Source organism: Amblyomma mixtum, chromosome 2 (assembly GCF_055824585.1).
Source record: "Amblyomma mixtum isolate Tamu chromosome 2, ASM5582458v1, whole genome shotgun sequence".
In the NCBI taxonomy this organism is placed as follows: domain Eukaryota; kingdom Metazoa; phylum Arthropoda; class Arachnida; order Ixodida; family Ixodidae; genus Amblyomma; species Amblyomma mixtum.
The window spans coordinates 134,962,307-134,979,832 of record NC_143013.1 but is presented as its reverse complement, the minus strand read 5'-3'; the positions used below and the strand labels follow the sequence as shown (position 1 = coordinate 134,979,832).

General features: G+C 48.8%; 2 pseudogenes; one reads left to right on the top strand and one right to left on the bottom strand.

Annotated features, from left to right (window-relative positions):
- The first annotated feature begins 1,787 nt into the window (after positions 1-1,787).
- LOC149360988 (uncharacterized) lies at positions 1,788-12,263 on the top strand (annotated as a pseudogene).
- A 2,298-nt stretch (positions 12,264-14,561) lies between these two features.
- On the bottom strand, positions 14,562-16,324 carry LOC149360987 (uncharacterized; annotated as a pseudogene).
- Positions 16,325-17,526: the final 1,202 nt, after the last annotated feature.

Below are 17,526 nucleotides of genomic sequence, written 5' to 3'. Positions count from 1 at the left end.
GCTACTGGCCCGAAAGACGCGGGTTCGATCCCGGCTGCGGCGGCTGAATTTCGATGAAGGCGAAATTCTAGAGGTCCGTGTGCTGTGCAATGTCAGTGCACGTTAAAGAACCCCAGGTGGTCGAAATTTCCGGAGCCCTTCACTACGGCGTCCCCATAGCCTCAGCCGCTTTGGGACATTAAACCCTAATAAACCAAACCATATATAACTCAATTTTGCGACTCCAACGCACTGGCCTCTTTCTCACACTCGCCGAGCTGACACACAATGTAGGAATAGTTATGTAGCGCGCGTGTCTTGTACGGTGCAGGGATGTGAAGTCTTGAACCGAGCAGGTATCACCTCCATCAAACTAACCCCACTTAGGCAATGCCCTCAGCGCCAACGTTTATAGATACTTTTTTAGTTCCGTAACTCCTCCGCTGAAAGCGAGCGCTGCTTGTACCCGGGCGGTGAAGAGGCGCTGCAGTCGAGGTTTGCGCTAGGGTGCCTCGATGCCAGCGCTGCGCCGTACTGGGTGGTGACACGCTTTGGCATGCGCCGCGCCGCCGTCTTCTCCGCGCTCGCCATCTTGGGGCAAGTCGCTTTTCGTGCCGCTGCTGTGGAGTGTTCGAAGCTGTGTTTCGGGCTGGATTCTGAGCTGATGAACTGCTTTAATTCACGCAAAATAGCATGCCAGGGTGTTGTGTTCCATTGTGTGCCGGCTCGGCGAAGAAAGGAGCGCGATATTTTCGTTTTCCACGGGATGAGGGACGGAGAAAAAGATGGGAGGCGAAAGTGAAGCGTGAGAACTGGAAGGCGAATGACAACGCGAAGATCTGCGAGGTAAGCCACAATGTCTGTGCTGTTTTTACGCATCATTAAAATTTCTTTTCTTGGCTAGTTTGTTCATATAGATAACGTAAAAAAATTTTGCGCGAAGAGACACAGACCACGAGGAACATGAGAGACACACACACACACACACAAGCGCTTGTGTTTTTGTGCCGTCTTTCTTGTGGTCGTTGTCTGCGCTAATGCTTTTAGATCTTTTTCTAAATGTCGCTCACAGTTATGTGCTTTCAGTAGGAATAACATAATACCACACCGCTTCGCCCATCTGCTTGTAAGCACTGACTTTGTGCGGTTTGAATATATGTTTTTGCCTTGTTCACCAATCTCGCACTGTGCGCAGCAGGAATTTTTGTGTGCCTTCAAAGCTGCAGCTCGAAGCCTAGTTAGAAACGTGAGTACAGCACGTGTTGCATCGCATTGCCTGGCATTGGAAGTAGCGCGCTTTGTTTTTGAGGCGGAACATTTTGAATTACCAGTTATGTGAAGGCTTACAAGCTAAATATATGAATCATTGCGTCTTTTCACTTTCAGTGAGCTACACTCAACTTCCGTATCATTCACGGAGTGTCTCACGATGATCTTTACTCTCTCGCGATCGCACATTTTTTTTTTTTTGTTCAGAGCCGCGGTGAAAACACGTGAAGCAGGTGGAGCCCGGTATTTGTCGAAGGAATGCGCCATTGTACTCTTTCAACAGCTGCCCTTTACACTCGATCTTGAAAGCTGCTAGCAGCCGTCGAGGCTTCCGGTTCACGCCGATTAAGGAGCATTGCCCTCTATCCTTTTCAAAGTTTAGGTACTGATGAATTAATTTCTTTCTTGCGCGAACAGCTCAGCCGAAGCGAAGAAAGCTGCCTGCACCGCGGCTTTTTCCTGGTAGTTCTACACCTGACGCTACAAAAGGCTCTTCGCCAACACCTGAGACGCCACCTGACCAGGAAGAGACCCTAGCGATGCCTGAAAACACGCGTGAAGATTCAGGAGAACAAATCGACATTTTCTCTCTGTCCACAACTGAGCTGCGAAAAGAGCTGCAAGACGAAATAGAAAACGCAGCCAGTTAGAAGAAAGTTTGTTGCAGGGAAACAAAAAGCTGAAAAAAGCTGCAAAAAGAACAAAGCAGCTCGAAGAAAACCTTACAAGGTTGACTTCAAATTTGAGCTTCCTAAACCAGGACCAAAAGGCTGCCTTGGGGCGCTATGCCGGAAGGCCCGAGTTTGGCGCTCGACCGAGTTTCATCCGAGTTTGCGATGACGGCAGTCAGTGAACGAAGATAGCGCAGAACGTGCGCAGGCAGCGGACAATAAAATGTAGAGATAAAGCCACGTAAAGGCGATACAAGCGCACCCTGCGCGCCTGTTTCACACTTCAAACACAATACACTGCGCAATACCAGGCCGCACGCGCTACCTGAAGTTATCAGCGCCATATCACCAATCGCGAAATCGTGACTTCTCTGCTATCTATCTGCACACTCGCCGCTAGCTGTTTTACACGCCTTTTCGGGCGCGTCAAAGGCGTGTCTTCTCTTTCAGCTCTATCTGTCTCTCCATTTCCGAAGACGAACAGTGCGCACTAGGTGCACTCTTGTATCAACCCTTTCTCTTCTCACGAATACGTTAAAAGGCAACAGATAATATTATGAACATTTTGTTCATTTCCAAATGTATTTTAAAATCTGAATCCAATGAAGCGTTGTTGAAAAGCATAGCTTTAGGAAATTAACAAAGATTTGACACTTTCTGCCGCTAGAGGCGATAGTGAGGCAATTGCTTGCAGCGTGGCTTGCATACGAACTAGAGCGGCAGCCCACCGTGTCGAAAACGAGAGAGCTCCTGCGCTGACACGCCGCCGGTAGCGCTGCCTTCGACTGGAAAGACTGGGCTACTACACGCTGAATCTGTCTTATTTTTCGGCCATTGCGAAATATATTTTATGGTGTCGTATATCAAAATATAACAGTCATGCATCTTCTGGCTTGCATAATAAACAAAAGCAAAAAAACTGAACTTCACTGCACCCCCGCGTCACTGCTGCTCTCTGCAGTGACCTCAGGTGGAGCTCTCCGCTGCTACGGCCGCTGCCGCACCCCGCTATGGCCAACCATTGCTTTTAGTACGCTCTTGTCGAATCTCAGCGGTAGAAATTGGCCGTGCGAGCGGCTGTGATGCGGTGTGAGAAAAAAAAAATTGCTGTTTGGCTGTATTCAATGATTCATTACGTATGCCTGTTGTGTGTGATGCCTCTTTAGTGCACTGCGAATGCGAAGAGCGTGCTACCCTGCGACACAACTCATCCTATGTCATCAGGCGCTGACTAAAAGCTGTGAAGGGGGTGGCGCGCGTATCTGCGTAGTATTTGTTAACGTCGCGCACTTCAAGGTTTTGCAGACTGGTTTGGTCACTAACGTCGATCGCCGTTGTATACCGCAGGGACATCGCATTAATATCATTCGGGCAGGTGAGGGATCCTGTTTGTAATAATGGAATCGGACTTATAACAGAGAAAGGAGTTACGGTTGTGAAGTACGCAGTGCTTGCGTGCTAGAAATTACAAACACTTTATTGCACTGGGTCTGGAGCAGCGATCGTTTGTCGATCCCAGATGTGTTTGACACATTGATGCTGAGCTTTATCACCGATGAAAGGACGGCCAAGCCAAACACCTTTGATGCGATATTGTTGGAGTAGGACGTACTCCAAGCACCGGTTCGTCGTCGCGCTCCGTGTTTGACGCCTTGCAAGCAGGTGTGACGCGCCTTAAGCGTTGTGGTGTGTCTTACGTGGTTGCAACAGGCTATAGTGTTGTGCAATCTTGGTATGCGAGCGAAGAAATCGGCGGCTTTCGCCACGTTGCGTGTCCTTCGCAGAGGTGCTTAGATTTATCAGCGATGACGTCCGTTTTGCCTGTTATATTTCGATGGTCAACATCGCCGATGTCTGTCAGCAATCAGCACAGCCGCGCAGCATACCTGTATCCGGCAGGGAGGTTGGGAGTGGCCCACCCATAGCGCGTACGCCTATAATTTATGTACGGCACGCCGGGGGCGTGACCAATGGTTTTGATGGACAGGTGAACTCGGAGCTAAACTCGTGAACGGTGAAGTGCCCCGAATTCATCTCGGGACTGTCATGGCGGCAGCAGCAGCAGCCTGGGTAATCGCTTCCTCTGACGGCAAATGTCAGTACGGCCGGCTGGACCCGTTTACTGCCTTGGCCGACGACGAATTCTAGCGACATTTTCGCCTCTCCAAAAAATCGGTACGATGGTTGTGTAAATAGTTAGACGACGACCCACGCCTGCGGAGAGTGCGTACCGGGCTTCATTCGCTTTCGGTCGAAGAGCAAGTCCTCTGCGCCCTGCGGTTCTTCGCGACCGGGAGCTTCCAGGGGAGCGTCGGCGCAGACCACTTTATTGGACGCCAATAAAGCACTGTGAGCCGCTGTGTGAGGGACGTCTACGACGCGCTTATCGACGCGGCTGTGCAGAAGCGGTGGCTCGCTTTGCCCACGACTGCGGCCGAGCGTGCGTATGTTGAGCAGCGTTTCCTTCTGCGCGGCGGCATCACAGACGTCGTGGGATGCGTCCACGGGACCTACATTGGCGTAAAGGCCCCTTCGAAGTCCAGCCCTGACATGGTGAAGGTCAACTATTTCACGAGGAAGGCAAATTATGCATTGAACATTGCAATCAGTAAAAAATAATTGTTCTCGCCAAGTCCTTTGGGCTACTCTACAGCACAGTGCCAAAGTCGGTCCCAGACTCTTTTGGCGAATACTGGATCAGCCGCTAACCGGTTCTACAGAACAATTCATAACATGCCAGGTACCTTAAGAGAGGCCCACAAAAAAAAAAGTGGGCTCCTCAGCAATGGCGAAATCGAAAGTTGCAGATGGCCACTTGTTAATCGGGCCACTGCAGAGCACTCACCACTGTGCTAATTAATTAAATCCGACGAATGAATGTCATCTTTTGCACACACCTCTCACTTGCATCTAAAAAGTATAGTCACAATGCTGCAGAATCGGGAAGATAACCGCCACTGCTGACCAAAAGCCGGTGCGAGCTCATTGACAACGAATTTCGGACAGTTCACATTAACGCGGTATGCATGAAGTGAACAGATGCATGCAGTTCATTTCAGAACACGGCATAATATTCAAGCGATTCTGAACCAAACGAGTTTTCTCATTCAAGTCACGCGAAATTCAACTTGCGATGAAAAAAATGTGAGGTAAAAAAGTTTCGCCATGTGGGATTTGAACCCACGCGCTCCCATTGCCTGTCGACTCTCCGGAGCGACGCGTTAGACTACACGGCCACAGAACAGCGCGGAGTGATACACCTCTCTTTATTTTTTTTTTGCGGACTATTTCCATAGCGTTGCACATGTACCTCGTCGCCATTGGCGGTCAGCTGACGACGGGCCGGTCAGCTGACGACGGGCGTTGGTAGCGTTCCCTCGCGGTACAAAGCAAAATTTAATAATGCATAAATCACTCCAAAGCGCTTCAAATCCAAATCTTGCACACAATAAAATGCTTATAAAGGTGTATTAAGTGCATTATAAAATTCAACAAACCTCGTTTGTCTAATTGCATACGCAGTGCACTTGGTGGAGCGACACACAAATGAAAAGTGCACCGGCGGTTGGCTCACGTGACCCGTTCTTTGTAGACCGCCCAAGAAGCCGATGAGGTGGCGCCGATGTGATGATAAAGCACGGAATATATCCAGATAACCCAATGAAGTTTGAGGCGTGACGAGGGTGGGATTTTGTCTTGCTACCATTAGTTCACTCATCCGAGGGCGTCGCCAGAGCTCGGGAAGATTCCGAGTTTCAGCAAACTCGGGCCTTCCAGCATAGCGCCCTTGGAAAAGAAAAACCGGAAGAATTGCTCCTAGGGTGCCAACACGATCAAGAAGGCGCTACAGCTTAAGTTTGCATGTAGTTCGGCCGGCTACGACCTTCTATTGGAACAAGGGCAGCCGCTTCCATCTAGAAGGACTCTGTGCCAGAGACTGCAACACTAAAGCTTCCTACCTGGTGTGCTAACAGAAATTCTAACTTTAATAGAAGCCAAAGTGGCTGCAATGTCTGAGATTGAAAGGGACTGCGCCTTTTCCTAGATGAGCTGGAAATTCGGAGAGGTGTGGAGCTGGACCGTAGCAGTGACTGCTTTCTTGGCAAGGTCACGCTCCCCGAAAGTGACCAGCCTGCCAACCATGCCCTTGTTTTCATGGTAGGTGGTTTGGATACCAGATGGAAGCAAGTAATTGCCTACCACTACACAGGTGCGTTTGGAGATAAGCTCAAAGACTTTGTCTTTCATTTAATACAGTTGTGCACCCAGATATCATTGCGTGTGGTATGTGTCACATGCGACATGGGTAGTTCAAATCGTTCCATGTGGAGGTCACTGAACCTGTCGAGTTCTCGCAGTTCTGTAACTGTTTGTTCTGTGCCACATCCATGTGACAGCGAAAATGTTTTGTATATCATGCCAGACCCTGCGCATGTGCTAAAAAATTTGAGAGGGCATTTGGTGCGAAAAGATGTGATGCATCTTAACGATGCCATCGTCACAAGGTTCAAGTTGCGCAGCAATGAAATGTCGATCGCGCATGTGGAGGCTGTTCTAAAACTCGACACAGACCAGTTGCAGGTCGCATCGAACTTGAGCAACATCCACATATCTAACGGTCATTTTACAAAAATGAAGGTAGGGATAGCGGTTCAGCTGTTTTGTGAAGCCCCAGCAGCGATTAGATATTACATCGAAATCGGGAAGCTGTCACCTGAAGCAGAAACAACTGCGTGGTTTTTTAGAGTAATCTTTAAATGGTTCACAATAATGACTGCTTGCCATCCCTCTGTCGCTCTAAGTTTGAATAATGAGAATAAATATGAGGAAGCCATTGCACATCTCAAACTCACAATGGAAGTCATCGAAGGCTTGGGAATAGGAGTAAAAAAAGTCAGGCAGGGGTGCTCATGTCAACAACAGTAGTCCTGCAGCTGCACATCTTTCTGCTGAAAGAACGCCGGTACAGTTTTGTTTTGACTGGGAGGATGGTCCAAGATTGTTTGGAAAAACTTTTTTCGGTCATCAGAATGATTTCACCTGTGCCGAGCTCATACGACCTAAAAATGCACTCAAGATTGTAACTGTCAGCCAGTTCCTCAAAGTTCCGAAAATTTCAGGCTACGACATCAATGGCAGCACTTACCTGGTTGATTTTTTTTCGGCCGAAATCAAAGAAGTTCAGCACGAAGCTGAAGTGCACGAAGGACCTTCAGCATGTGATGAAATTGAAGCAATAGAGTCATTCACAAGAGCTGAAATCGACATCGTCGCTCACCTGGCCGGGTTCTTGGCAAGGGCCCTTGCGCTTTCCGCAAGGTCCTGCGCCCCGTACACACGAATGCTTCTTTCTAAAGAGGTACGAGAGGAGCATACCCTAGTGCAGTTTAAAGAATATAATGCTGGAGCCCGTAACCTTGTATATGTGAGCGAGCAAGTTCTTGACTTTGTTTCTTCGTGCGAAAGTCTCTTTAAAAACCTATCGGTACAAAAAGACATCTGTCGTTTGAAGATTCCAATGAAGACCATTAAATGCCTTATCGAACAAACCGTTCCCATTCCAGCGGTTGATTGCGCGGAACACCCAAATCTTATGAACAGACTGTTAGAGCGGTTTGTGACGATGCGCCTGCGCATTTACTTGAGTTGGTTAAGCCAGCCAGAAGAATCGGATGGACGGCAGCAAAACTGTCGCTGGCACAAACCTTGAATAAACTGTTTAAGAGATGTCTCCTCCTAGGCATGCAGCCAGAGGCAGCTTCAAGCGGTTGATGATTGTTTTGAAATAAAATGCTGTGCACATCATCGTGTGGCAGGAGTCAAAGTTTGGTCTACTCATCACGGATAATCTTTTTCTGCTGTGTCTATTTTACTGTCTACAATAGACGACTGCGATGCAAAATATTTTTGATATGCGCGGCTGACTAAAACGTCAACTAGTTGTTCATCTGCATCAACAGACGCAGTTAAAGCCTTTTGCATGTCATGCACCTTTAAACTCCGTCATGTTCTGGCAGTACAAAAGGCATTGCTCTATAAAGCAGTCACTGCAGTTAAAATAACCGCTTTGAGTATCTGAGACTGACAAAAAGTAAGTGCTGTCCTAGCTGCACAGTGGTCATTTGCTCTAAAAGCTGCGCTTATAAGCAAACGCTAGCTCTTTTCTCATTTGTATCACTAAGCGAAAAGTGCTCAGAACTGTGAGCATATATGCAGAAACCTTATGCAGCTCAGCCCGCTAGCGAAAGCGCGCTCTAAAGAAGGATACCTGCCGACGCTCCGTAGCACCGCATTTCAACGCTTGCCCCAAGATGGCGCCCACGAAGGTCGTGTCTCCACCCTGTACGGCGCAGCGTTGGCATCAGGCACCCTAGGTTTGCGCGGTCGCCAGCGCGCGCGCGGCTCCTCTCCCGCCGTTACTACTTAGTCCGTGGCCGCGTTTGTCGTTCCCTTTTATGCGAAGCACATTAACGTAGGTTTCGGGCCTTCGCGCGACGCCCGGCGGTGGCCACCATTGACCTTCAAATAGGTCACGTGACATGACGTCACGTGATGACGTCACACCGGCTGCAGATGGGGCCTCATATCGCGCCGTCGGTCGCCTCCCGGCGGTGGCCACCATTGACCTTGAAGTGAGATCACATGATGTGACGTCACGTGATGACGTCACACCGGCTGCAGATGGGGCCTCATATCGCGCCGTCGGACGTCGCCCGGCGGAGGCCTCCACGCTTCGGTTCGCGCCGTCGCGCGCGACGCGGCGGCGGCGCCACCATCGCTGCATCACGTGATATGTGACGTCACGCCAGGGATGAGGCAGCGCGCGCCCGCCGTCGCGTCAGTCTCTACCCGCAACCGCGCCAGCGTCTTTGCGCCGGGCGTGTATACGGTCAAGATGCCTCCAAACGCTAAGGACATGCTTCGCATCCACTGGGCTTAACCTTGATAAGCCTCCAATTTTTTTATTTGTCCATTTGTGTTTCTCTGCGCTCTGCGAACACGTGGTCCCCATCGTGCACTCTGAACAACAAACGCTGCTGGCCGTGAAGCAGCTTTCGAGCGCGACGATGCCAACTTGCTTCGTGACCGGCTGTACCAGGGGGTACAAGAGCAACCCGGAGAAACGCCACTTTTTATACGAAGCATACTAGCCGCACAACCGAGCTCTTCCTTGCTGCGCCGCGCGCGGCCGCGTAGCTACCACTTGACCTACATCGGCGCACCACGTGATATGACGTCACAACAGCTGTGAAAGCTGGGGCTCAACTCTTGCGGACGCGCAGCCTCCGCCGGCGGTATGCTTCGCATCCTAGGCTTAACCATAAGCTAAGCCAGGCCATTTTTATTTGCCCCGCCATCCGATCCGGAGCTTGTTGAAGTAGCTGTGAAAGGGAACTGTGAGACGGGAACTGATCGTGTCTTACTTAGCGCCTTCAAGAGCCTCGGATAAAAGCGTCGCGACACCCTCCCCCAGAAAAAAGACTATGAAACAACAGGTCTGTTGGGAGCTGATGGCGATACCTTTCAGGGACCTCTCGAATGCTTCCAACGACCACAGATGCAGTGTTCCATCACCAGAAGAAACAGCCTTGTACTATTCAGCAGGCTACGTGGCTTTCAAAACTAAAAAGAAAGCGCAATGTGAACTCTGAAAAGCGGACGCACTTGGCAGGCAGGATTCTCTGCCGCATGAGGCTATGCTCATTATTGAGCGTGAGTATGTCAGGAGCAGTCTCGCGTACCCTTCCGAAAAGCTGTTTGCCTGTTAAGCACGGTAGAGGGCACTATAAAACAGGCTAGAAAGGGCGAGTTGTTTGGCGACCTGTTTCGGAACGTCCTTGATTCTCTTGTAAAAAAGGCACGAATAGTGTTGGTTGTCCAGAGCATGCTGAGGTGTTCACAGCTCAATTAATTTACTTTTATTTAGTGACGCGCATGCACTTCTTTGCGCGAGCAATGTGCTTGGAAAATAGTAGCGCCGTTAGAGCTCAAAGAGAGCGAAAGAAGGCGAAGCTTTTCTGACAAATTAGTTGGCAGCACATTTGTCAACAACTATGTTTAGTGCGTTTGTGAGTAAAAATTTTCTATTTAAATGCCACGGGCCTTGAGGTACACTTGAATTTCGCCTACACCGGTATCGAACTCGCTGCTTTCGGGAAAGCAGCCGCGGGCCGTAGCCAGACAGCGGCGGGTTTTGTTTGCACCAGTATGCTGTAATAAAACGTAAAAGTAATTTTTCTCGAAATGCGTGGCACAACAGCCAGTCGCGAAACACATGGTTCGGCGGATAATCCGAATCTATTGAAGTAGCAAGGTTAGGTTCATCTCATGAGAGTCAGTATCGAAACATGCATTTCGTCATTGCCTGTACAAAACGGCCGCTTGTGACACTGCTCAGAATACCGCTCTTAAGTTCGCAAACGCGCTAAGCACACATATATTATGAAATACCTCCGGGCAAGAGCCGGAAACAAAAAACAGCCGTCGCGCAGCGATGATTCGAATGCGAGTGCTCGTGCTAGCACGCTGCACGCTAGCGACGACTCTCGCTCTCCCAGCTCAACCCGCGATTGCAGCGCCGCGGTGGCGTGGACGGCGACAGGCCGCCTGCTCCCTACGGGCGCTGCGAGGAGTTGTGGAACTAAAACGTATCTATAAACGTTGCTCAGCGCAGCATCGCATTTCCAAGCATACCAAAAAACACGGCGCCACCCCTCTGTGACAGTCAACGCCAAGCACATGCAAACCATCATCTCAGAGAAAGGACATGTATAACTATTTACACAGACGCCACATGGTCCAGAATGAGGTCATACGCGTGTGCAGTGTATGCACCTTGAGAGACGTAACCAACCACCAGCACAGCTGGACCAATTTCCAACGCTCCCAACATAACCACTCCAGAAACCATTGCGACAATATATTCCATATAGGAAGCATCTTTGCTCACTAGCCACCAGACTGTTAACATCAACATCTATACCGGCTCCAGCAAAGCCATCCGCACTATACAATGAGGAGTACTGAAAACCCGCCTACATGATAATCTATAGTATAATCCTATAACAGCAATCGCAACATTACAACCACCCTGCCTTGCTTACCCGGTCATGCTGATGTCGGTAGAAATTGGTTCATCGACGGGCGCGCGAAATCAACATCCGGGCGCTTTCATCCCCGGGCGAAATCAAACGTCAGGAAGGCGCCGCAACATACAAAGGGCAAATAGATGAACACTACCAGAAGAGCAGGGAAAATCGCACAATTTTATCCAACCCTGACTCTTCACTGAACACGGACCAGGCACACGTCCTTCGCAAAAAGTTGAAACTAACGCTCTCCTCACCCCACTAAGGCTCTACAACCACGGATGGCGTGGCAGACCTCACTTTCCAGGAATCAAAGCAGGCACATAAAACGATCTCTACTCATGTAACGCGGTCATTGTGTCTCCTTGTTTCCCTCACCCTCCCACTCCTTCCTGGAGTGGCAGATTATCAGCCTGCCTTGGCGGAGCAAGAGCTCTTCTTCACTGTAACTTAGTGCTGGCCTCCAATAAAGTTGTTTTCCTCTTCCTTTCACATGAAATATTTGAAATATAACCGGAACAGTCTTCTTGGTACGCGTATGGGGAGCATAATTGGACATAAAACAGTTTAAATGAACTAAGATAATGTTCCCTTTATTTTGCTGATATTTCTATCTGGAACGCTATTTATTTATTTAGGTAGAACTTTAAAAGTTTGCACTTAAGTTCCGCTTATTAACTGCGAACAATTTATAACCACATTAGATTGTAACACACTAACTCCTAAGCCGTAAAGGACTAATGGCTATCGCAATGATTTGGTTTTGTTTATCGGGGTTTCACATCGAGAGTCGCCGTAGTGAAGGGCTCCGGAAATTTCGACCACCGGGGGTTCTTTAACGTGCACTGACCTTACACGGCACACGGGTCTCGCAATGCACTTCGCCCCGAAAGCAATAACTGTTCGTCGAAAAATGACTAAATAACGCTTTGAGTGTGCGAAATTAATATTCGCTCCGCTCGGTAAAGCCTTTTACATGCAAGTCTGCATTGAAACGACCTCAATAAGAAATACGAGTGGCGCGTGAGTTCATTTCTGAAGAGTTATGAGCATCTTCACCTCTTGTCCAAGCATGGTCATCCACTTTTGTGGCACCGTCCCTCCTTTACAGATTCAGGCTGCGCTGTTCCAGTTTCGTACAGAGCGGCGCATTATATCGGCAGGCGCAGAAGAAAAAGAACTACGTTCGTCGGTGCGCCTCGTGCGCACGCGCCACGGCCGAACAACGGAAGGCGACGTCCAAGAGCAGAGCTAGGTGTTACCATCCAACCTTAGATTGGAGCCTTCATATAAAGAACAACGTGCGTAAAGGAGAACGGGCTCTAGGCCGGCTGACACGAATCGCCAATAAAAGGTTCGGGATGCGCCGCCACACATTATTGTTACTATACAAAGCTTATGTGAGACCTATACTTCAATTCGGTTGCATTCTGTTCTCTGGTAGCGCAAACTGCAGGGTTCAACCCTTAAACTTACTGGAAAGACGTGCTCTACGTCTCTGCCTTGGTCTCCCAAAATCAGTTTCAAACGCCCTGCTTTATCTCGGAGCCAGTATGCCGATTTAATTTCCCGCTTTCAAATACTCACGGTGCGAACTTTCCTCAGGTCGTTGGATCCGATGACTGATGTCAGTACTCCTATTTTTGTGTCTCAGCCGGCCTTATTTTTTTACCATCATTGGCCACGATATCTGTTGCATATCCATAGCGTGCCCGCAGAACGCCGAACCAGGGAAGCAGCCGCACAGCCAGTAGAACCAGAAAAATGAACGTTTATTCAAAAGTGTAGGACGTATTTATAAGCAGCCGAGTGGCCGGAAGATAGGAAGGAGCACGTGTACATAGCGATAGCTCGAAGCTATGAAGGATCGCCAGATAAGTTTAAAATTACAGGCCAATCTCTTTAACTTGCGTTTGTTGCAAACTTCTAGAGCACATAATATCAAAGGCAATCTATACACATCTTGAATCAACAAAAGCTTTTTTTTCAAATCAGCATGGTTTTCGACAACAGTTGTCTACTGTAACACAACTAGTAGAGACCGTTAATGACTTCGCGAAGGCTCTGAACGACAAGCAACAAATCGATGCAATATGCCTTGACCTTTCGAAGGCTTTTGACAGGGTCCAACATAGTGATTTAATTAACAAATTACTATTAATGGGTATTAATCATAAAATCGTGCACTGGATATCAGCTTATCTAAGGGGAAGAACTCAATTTGTCGAAATCAATGGTAGTAAATCAGAATTATTAAACGTAACCTCCGGTGTACCTCAGGGGTCCGTCTTGGGTCCCGTTTTATTTTTAATCTATATTAACGACATTGCTTCCCATATTGATAAAGATGTAACAGTGAGACTTTTCGCTGACGACTGCCTGCTCTACTGTTGTATAAATAATACCGATAATCAAAAAGCGCTTAATGATGCTCTCGTAGCTGTCGAAAAATGGTGCCAATGCTGGAAAATGAAAATCAACGAAGAGAAAACAGTAGTCTTACGCGTCACGAACAGGACCAAACATGTCCATGAGTACTGTTATACGCTAGGATCTACCGCACTTACCACAGTGGAAACACTTAAATACCTGGGAGTCCTCATTTCTAGAGATCTAAGCTGGAAAAATCATGTACTGAAAATCTGTTCAGCCGCTGAAAAGAAACTCTGGTTTTTGCGCCGAAGATTGAAACTGGCCTCACAGTCTGCCAAGCTAGCTGCCTATTTAACTTATGTACGACCAACATTAGAATATGCCTGCATTATATGGGATCCTGTAGAAAGTGGCTTGATAAAAAAACTTGAAAGTGTGCAAAGAAGAGCAGCTCGATTCATACTGTCCAGATATGCACGTACTGATTCTGTAACAGAGATTTTGTGTGTTCTCAATTTACCACCTCTAGCCGAACGTCGCCGAGTAACCAGACTAAAATTTTTATTTCAGCTCTCAAGAAATTCCTTCAATATCAATACCTCCCATTACTTGGTCCCAAAACAACTTACACATCTCAGAGCAAGCAATGAATACTGTTACCAAACCACGAACCCACGCATTAATGTGTATGCTAATTCTTATTTTCCGAAGACGATAGCAGAATGGAATAATTTACCAGCATCTCTCTTACAGTCCAGTACATTAACAACTTTCGAAAAAGCTATCTCAACTTCGCACTAAAAAGTTTTTTTTTCTTCTTTTTTTGTGTGTGTGTGTCATACGCCTAATCAACTCACCTAAGGTGAAGGCCGGGAATGTAGAAATTTTTGTTGTTATTTTTTTTCCTTTTCTGTCTGAAATAACTGTTTTTCGAGTTAATATTTATTAACACTGCTTCTGTATAAAAAGTGAAACATTACGCGGTAAGAAATGATTGTATAGATGAAGATTCACTTTGTATTTTTGTATAATCGTCGAAACCTTTTTGCTTTCCAAGTGTCACGCCCCACCACTGTAACGGCCTCACGGCCAACAGTATTTTCAAATAATAATAATAATAAGGCGATAAAAGGTGCGCGCACATCGGAAACACACGTGAAGATGCCACATTCCTTCCTCCTCATAAATGAAAGCGTTGCACTGGCTTGCGTTCTCTTGTCGAGCGTCTTAGAGCTTGCTGGGCGACACCCGTATTCAACGGGGCCACCGGAATATCTGGTGCTGGAAAATGTGGAGAATCGTTGCCATTTGGGATGCGCCGCGCATTGGTGTCTTCATCCGGGCTCACAGTTTTTGGATGTTGTAGTTGTGTGCTTCGTCTGGCTCACTAGGATGTGTGGTGGTTGTAGTTACTGCCGGGGTAACCCCTGGTGCTTCTTGCCGCGGGCGGACCTGGTCTACGTGCCGCTGGACGACTCCGTCACATGTTTCCACTGTCACCATTCTTGATCCAGACGTCGCCTTCACATGGCCGGGTGTCCACTTGCTCCCCGCACCGTAATTGCGGGCATATACCTCACTTCCAGGTAGTGGCAGCCAGTCATCGTTGCTCTCTTTTGGTCCCGCAAGGGCTGGAGGAAAACATGTGTCCAAGCGTGAGCGTGTTTGATAGCCCAAAAGCAGCTCTGCTGGGGATTTACCCGACTTTTGCGGAGTCCTCCGGTAGTTAAAAAGCAACCGTGCTAGGTTCTCTTCCAGGCTCCCTTTACTCATTTTTCGAAGGCAATTTTTCACAGTTCGCACGGCCCTTTCCGCCGCACCATTAGACTGGGGATGGTATAGAGCGCATCGAAGGTGCACAATGTTGTTGTTTGCCACGAACGACGCGAAGTCTTCACTGGTAAACTGGGTACCGTTGTCAGAAACGACTGTGCGAGGTATTCCAAACCTGCTGAAAATGTCACGCAGACCGTTAATTGTAGTCTGCGTTGAAGCATGCGCCAAAGGCAGTGTTTCGAGCCACTTGGTATGTGCGTCGACTACTACGAGTATCATTTTTCCGCAGATCGGATCCGCGTAGTCAATGTGAATACGGGACCACCTTTCGCCTGTTTCAGGCCAGTTAACGACGGGGGCCGCGGCTGGCATCGGAAGATTTTGCACACAGTGCTGGCACTGAGCAGACACCTCTTCAATGTTTCTGTCGAGGCCTGGCCACCAGAACAGCGAACGTGCGACGGATTTCATTGCCGGTGAACCCTGGTGCGTTTCGTGTAGGATATGCAGCACTCGCTCCCTAGCTTCGGTCGGTATTATGACCCTATTACCCCAGTACACCAGTTCATGTGCTACGGATAATTCTAGTTTACGGTCAAAAAACGGCAGCACAGCCCGGGTCATTCCGTTTGTGTTCCTGGGCCACCCATGTAGTATGTACCGTTTGACCTCGACCAGGACAGGGTCAGAAGACGTCAATGCCTTCAGCTCACGCGTTGTTACGGCGCCATTGTTCAGCTGGTTCAGCGACAGCACATATTCGGGCGGCTCATCGTCGTCGCCAGATTCCGGAGACCGCTGCGGAAGTCGGCTCAGGGCGTCCGCATTCAGCATCTGTCGTCCTGGTGCGTACTGTAGCCGGTATCGGTAGGCCCCCAGGTGAAGCGCCCACCGTTGTATCCGTGCGGCGGCCATTGTGGGCGTTAGCTTGTCTGATCTCAGCAGGCCGAGCAGTGGCTGATGGTCCGTCACCAAGGTAAATTCCCGACCTAGAAGGTAGTCACGGAATTTCGTGACGCCGAATACCAGAGCCAGTGCCTCTCGCTCGAGCTGTGAATACTTGCGCTCCGCCTGGGTCAATGTTCGCGAGCGGAACCCGATTGGCCTGTGAATGTTACCAGTCGTGTGAAACAAGACAGCTCCCACACCGTACGGAGATGCATCACATTCAAGCTTAAGTTCCTTCTAAGGGTCGAAATGAACGAGAACCTTGGCTGTTTTAAGGCTGTCCTTGGCACGTTCAAACGCGAGCTCTTGAGGCTGTTTCCATTGCCAACGTGCATTTTTTTCAAGCAGCTGATACAATGGACCAAGTGTGGTTGACATGTTCGGCAGAAACCTCGCGTAAAACGTAACCATACCCAAAAACGCACGCAGCTCACTGACATTACAGGGGCTCGGCGCCTGCATGATAGCTTCAAGGTTTTTCTCTGTCGGATGAAGCCCATCACGATCGATGCGATGACCAAGATAAGTTACCGCTGGGCTACGCAACTTGCACTTATCGATCCTTAGCTTTACACCGCACTCTCGGAAGCGCTCTAAGACGTTTTTGAGCCTCTCACCGCTGTCACTCGCTCTCTCGGAAATAAGCACATCGTCAAGATAAGCCTGCGCTCCTGGAAGGCTATCCAATACTTCATCCATTTTTCTTTGGAATATTGCGGGTGCAGAGGCTATCCCGAAAGGAAGCCTATAGCAAAATAGCCCTTTTGGCGTATTAATGACGCAAACTTTCTTCGCGTTATCGTCTAAAGCCACTTGGCTGTATGCATCCCGTAAATCAAGAGTGCTGAAATAGTCCCCATCATGAAGTTGGGCAAACATATCCTCAATGATTGGCAATGGGTATTGCTCTGTTGCACACGCTGGATTTACCGTGGCCTTGAAATCACCTCAGATTCTTACTGCACCGTCTTTCTTAAGCACTGTGACTATGGGCGTTGCCCATTCAGAATGAGCCACCGGGGACAGTACGCCCAGAGAAACTAAGCGGTCTAGTTCAAGTGACACTCGCTCGCGTAACGCGTATGGAATGGGTCTGGCCTTACAGAACTTGGGTACGGCGCCTTCCTTCAGGTGCAAGCTGGCTGGAGGACCCTTGGTAAGCCCCAGTTCCTCGGAGAACACTTCGTGGTAGTCATGGAATATGTTGTTCACGCTGGCTTCGATTGCTTCTTTTGTTGACACGGAGTCCTCGACAAACCGAACCACTGGAACGCCTGCGCTGTTCAGCTGCTGGATTAAATCACGACCACAGAGGCTTGGTCCCGCACAGTCCAACACGGTCAGCGCACACTTTACTGTCGCCCCTTTATGGCAAACCTGGAGCGCAAGCTCCCCAACTATGGGAAGGCGTCCTGTGTAGG